This window comes from Melozone crissalis, unplaced genomic scaffold (assembly GCF_028551555.1).
Source record: "Melozone crissalis strain CALT ecotype California unplaced genomic scaffold, PUWL_Pcris_2 ptg000114l_1, whole genome shotgun sequence".
Taxonomy (NCBI): domain Eukaryota; kingdom Metazoa; phylum Chordata; class Aves; order Passeriformes; family Passerellidae; genus Melozone; species Melozone crissalis.
Window position 1 is genome coordinate 2,528,177 of NW_026535891.1, and position 5,431 is coordinate 2,533,607.

A 5,431-nucleotide genomic window follows, 5' to 3' on the forward strand; every position below is an offset into this window, starting at 1 on the left:
CAGGGGACCGGGGGTGATGGTGGCATTGGCCATGGGCACTGTGGGGACAGAGACAGGGCTGGCACTGGGCAGGTGGGATGGGGATGCCGTGAGTAGGGTCACCCCCAGCCTGACTGTCCTGCTTACCCAGGACAGTGACATTCAGGGGGCCACTCTCAGCCACGCTGTCCCTGTCACTGACCCGGCACCAGTACTGGCCGCTGTCATTGTCCCCAGCTTGGTGCAGCTCCAGGCGGGGGCTGGTTCCTGGCAGTGCCCCTGAGTGCTCCCGGTGCCAGGAGAAGGACAGGGGACCTGTCCCCACGGCCAGCGCACAGCTCAGCACCAGACTGTTCCGAGTGCCACCTGTCCCCTGGGGGGCTGTGCTTACAGTGACACCCCCGAGGTCAGGACCCCTGAGGAAAGGAGGACACCAGGGGACAGTGAGGGACCTGGGTGGTCAGGGAGGGGCAGGAGGATCCCAGTGAGGGAGAGGGGGCGCAGAGATGGGGGAGATTGGAAACAGGAGGATGGGGGGTTCTGGGAAGGGACACCTGGAGAGGCAGGGGGGTGACACCAAGGAGGTTATGGGGACCCAGGGAGAGGATGGTGGGACCTGGGGAATGTGTGGGGACCACAGAGACGGGTGGAGAGATGCAGGGAGGGGTCAGGGGACCCAGTGAGGGATGGGTGGACACAAGCCAAGAATGAAGAGACCTGAGGAGGGACCCGGGTCAGCAATGGCAGGACACGGAAAAGGTGCCAGGGAAGGATGGGGGTACCCATGTGGGATCCAGGGAGGGACCAGGGAAAGGAGCAGGGGAGCCAGGGAGGGATACAGGAAGCTTAAGTGCCATAGGTCAGGTGTCAGGAAGGACACGGGGGTGTCCCCAGGCAGGGCTGGGGGAGCTGTGGAGGCTGTGGGGGCTCCCCGTGCCCATCCCCACACTCACTGCACACCGTGACGTGGAGCCAGGTGCTGCTCTTCCGCACGGCCCCACCCTTGGATTGCACCTCACAGCTGTAATTCCCTGAGTGGGAGACCCCCACGGCGGGCACCAGCAGCTGCGGGGACCGCTGTGGGCCCCCACCCCCTGCCCATCCTGGTAGAACACGTGCAGGAGGGGGGCTCGGGGCCGCGGGGTGCTGGGGGTGCTGAGGCAGCTGAGGTTCAGGAGGGACCACTGGATGGGCTCGGGGGGACCCTCCAGCATCGGCACCGAGAAGAGGTCTGCGAAGGAGAGGGGAAGGGGATTTGTGAGCCTGAATCCCTGGGGAGGGGCTGTGGGGGTGTCGGGGTTTGGGGCTGTGGAGTGCTCACCATGCACTGTCACTGTCACCGGCACTGACCGCCACAACTTCTCTGATGTCCCAAATTTCACTCGGTCCTCGCAGCTGTAGCTGCCACTGTGGTTCTGCTGCCGAGTGGGCAGGGACAGCTCGGTGCCATAGCAGAGCCTCCCCAGTTTCTTCCCCTCTTGGTAGAAGGACACTGAGGTGACCATTCTGTTCCATGAGCCCCAGCAGCGCAGTGTCACCGTGTCCCCCTCCAGCAGCGCCCGCCCCGGCACCTGCAGCACCAGCCAGTCAGGGGGACAGAGGGGACCTGTCACACCTGATGGCACCAGGACCCCCCCATTGTTTCACACCCAGCACACCAGGGGTCCCCAGTTACTACACGGTTTCCCCCACTCAGGGACAGGCTCTGGTCACACAGGAGGTGCCCCATGGAGCGGAGCCCACCCAGAGCCATCGGAGTCCACGTGGGTGCCAGGCTGGGGACACCAAAAGCCCCCTTACGTTGTAAGACTATCACGAGGGGGCTGCGTCCGGTGCTGGGTCTGTCACACCAATAGGTGCCAATCGCAGTGACAGCGACGCGCTCCTGTCTCTCCTGCCACAAGCGCTGCCCGTCCTTGTACCAGGCAGTGGCACTGGCGGTCCCCGAGCCCTGGCAGGTCAGTGTCACCCGGTCCCACAGCACCGGTGGTGTCCATGGGGGCTCCACCAGGATCTGGGTGGTCTGGGCACCTGTGGGTGAAAAGGGACACCAGCCTGCCTGGGCCACCAGGTAGCTGGGGACAGAGGGGTGGGGCCATGTCATCCCCCGAGGACTCACCAGTGAGGCCGAGGGTCTGGGCTGGAAGGGAGAAGGGACAGGGCTGGCTGAGGGTGACACTCCAGGGACAGCAGCACGGGGGCATGGAGTGTGGGGCTGTTCCCGAAATGTCTCAGTGGGGGCAATGGTGTGGCACAGATGTCTCGAGGGCAATGATACAGCAGCCAACCCTTGCTCAGGCATGAAGATGCTGTGCTGGCACAGGTGACCCCTGCCAGCCCCACAGCCACATGCCCATGGCCCTGTGCCCATGGTCCATTTCTGATGGCACCTGTCCCCATGGCCCATCAACATGGTGTTTGTCCCCTTGTCCCTGTCCCTGCATTCCTGTGTTCCTGTCATGGTCCCCACAGCTGCCCCAGCCCCAAGGTTCCTTCTGCCTCATCTTTGTCCCCACATCTTCATCTCCCTGTCCCCACATTCCTGTCTCCTGTTTCTGTCCCCAAAGCTACTCCAAAACTCTGGTCACACTGGGCTCTATGCCCTGCTGGCATTGGGGACCTCAGGGGACCCCACAGTCCCCCTGTGCCTCCTCCCCTCCCCATCCCCGGGATGTCAGGACCTTGCCCGGGGCACTCACCCCAGAGGAGCAGCGCCACCTTCCCGGCCATCCCGGTGTCCCCAGCCATGTGCACTGGCTGTCACTCGCTCCTGGGGGTGGCTGTCCCCTGGCTGGTGGCTCTTTTGGCAAAGGGGAAGGAAGTGAGGTCAGGTGTCACCCTAATGCGTAGGTGACACCTGGTTGGGATCAGGGTGGCCACAAGCTGGGGACAGGCTGTAGGCAGGGTGGGGACAGGATGGGACAAGGCTGGGTGGGACACAGTGGGACATGGGGTTCCCAGGAGTGGGGGGAGGCTCAGGGGGTTTGGGGATGTGGGGATGTGTGTCCAGGGGAATGGGTGTCCCAGGGATGGGGTCCCTGGGAATGGGGGTGCTGAGGAGGGGGAGTCACTGGGAATGGGGGTCCCCACAGCTGAGGGGTCTCAGGGATGGGAGTGCCAGAGCAACGTGAGTTCCAGGGATTTGGGGTCATGGGATGGGGATGCTGGGGGAATGGGGGATCCTGTGGGAATGGGGGTCCTGTGAAAATCAAGGTCCTGTAGGAAGGGAATTTTAGGGATGGGATGAACAGCAGAGGGTTCCTTGGGAATGAGGTGTCCTGAGCCATGGAGATCCTGGGGAATGTGAGTACTGGGATACGGGTTCCAGAGAGGGGGAGACATAAGAAATGGGGTACCCATGATTTGATTTCCAGGGGAATGGAGGTGCTAGGGATGGGCAGTGGCTGGGTGGGCCCATGGGTCTCAGCTCTTTCCCTGGGAGCCTCAGATTTTGGGGTGATCCAGAGCCCAGCACAGCCCCTACAAGGTGCCGGCACCTGAGGGTCACCCAAAAGAGATTCTGAGGGGTCTTGGATTTGTGAAGCTCCTGCAGCAGAGGCGAGAATTCTGTGAGGGGAAAAAGGCCTGCCTGTGGTTTGCCCAGCCCTGCAAGAAGCACAAACTCCAAAGGGAGCCCAAGCAGTGGCTCTGGGAGGGCCTTTGATGGTTTTCAGAGCAGGCCTGGCTCGAAACCCTCCCCTGAGAGAGGCAGCTGTGAGGGAACCAGCCCGGAAATGTGGCAATTGATCATTTGTTCCTCTTTGTAAGGGATGGAGAGAACCACAAAACTACTGCACAATCCACAACATTCTGCTCAACATCCTGACCTGGACCCTCCTTCTTGAAGAATACCTGCAGCCTTCTGGAACCTCATGGAAAAAATGTTTGGGTTTGGGATGTGCCCGCCCGATAAAAGTGAAAAATGTGGAAATACTGGGAAGGGGCTCTGCCCTATGGCCATGGTGGGGCTGTGGGGAGTGACTCTGTGTGGATTCCAGGTGTCCCCAAAGCTGCTCCATCCCTGCCCTCCTCATCTGAGGGAAAGGCTGAGGATTTGCAGGAATTGTGGTGTAAAGCCAGCAGAGGTGCTGCTGTGGACCTGAGACCTGCCTGTGGTCAGGCGCTGCCTTCCTTCCATTCAGGATCATGGAGAGCGGTCATGGGTGTTGGGTAGGGTGTGTGCCTGACCCCGGGACACTGCCACGCTGCCAGTGGGCACTATGATCCAACCTGCTGCCTTGGTGGCTTCTGCCCACTGCCGATGGTGGTGCCGGCACCAATTGGTGCCCCTGAGTTTGCACAAGGAGCGATTTCCCCTCCTGCCTCCCGTCCGAGGCCGCCATGGCCCCTGAGGGGATGGAGCTGGAGCGGGGCGCCCCCTGCTGGCCGGGAGTGCTCCCTGCAGTGTCCCCTGCTGGCCGCGGTTTTAACTGCCACAAAAACCAACAGCGCTAGCGGGAGGGAAAGTTCTGGGTTTGTGTTGTTTGTTCTGTGTTGATTTATCAATTTCCCAGTAAAGAGCTGTTATTCCTTTTCTTGTACTTTTGCCTGGAAGGAACGTCATCTTTGAAATTAAAAAAAGTTTTAGGCATGGGTCTCCTTTCCATTCCAGGCATGTTCCTGCTTTCCTTGGCAGATAATTCTCATTTAAACCAGACACCAACTCCTGGGTTCCAGCATGGATGCGACAGACACCCCAAGAGAGGAGAGGTTCCGAGACTTGGCCACCTCATGCTCTTTATTTTAAGCCAATTGGGCCACCCAGGGCCCTCTCCCCAGGTGGCACTTCTGGTCTCCTGGTCACTCAGGAGGTGGCTTTGGCAGAGCATCACACTGTCCCCAGAGTGCCATGGCTGACAGACTGGTAGACATTTGGGGCCCAGTCTCAGCAAAAGCAAGGCCTCACCCACCCTTGCAACACAGCTGTTCCAAAATGTTTCCAGACATAAAACTTTTCCTGTCTCTGACACCTGGTCCTGTGCCATGGCCTGATCGTGACTGCCCTGGGAATGGAAGAGGCTCTGGAACCCCCACAAGTACCTTGTGAGATCCTTGTGTGGGGAACAGGGCAGAGGAGGGGTTTGGGACAGGGGAGAAGGGAATCCAGAGCCTCCTAAAGGCCACTTTTGCCATCAGAGCAAGGAAGTTCCAGGGCCCTGTCAGGTTCTACTAGTGGAGGGAACGTGCTTAGGGGAAATATCTGGGGTTTGTTCCTTATTGATGGTTTTCCCTGGAAATTGTTCCATGTGTAACAATTTCGACTCTGAACCTTGTTGCAGTCGCTGTTGGTTTTATCCTCTCTAGCTGCTGTTTCAGGAAATTGTTCCACTCTCAGCTATTTGGGAATTTTGTGTCTCCATGGGGAGGGAGAGGCACAGCTTTTAGTGGCAGCACACACACGAGTGGGTGCCCATGGTTTGGGAAGCCCCAGTTCCCTCAGTTGCCCCCAGTG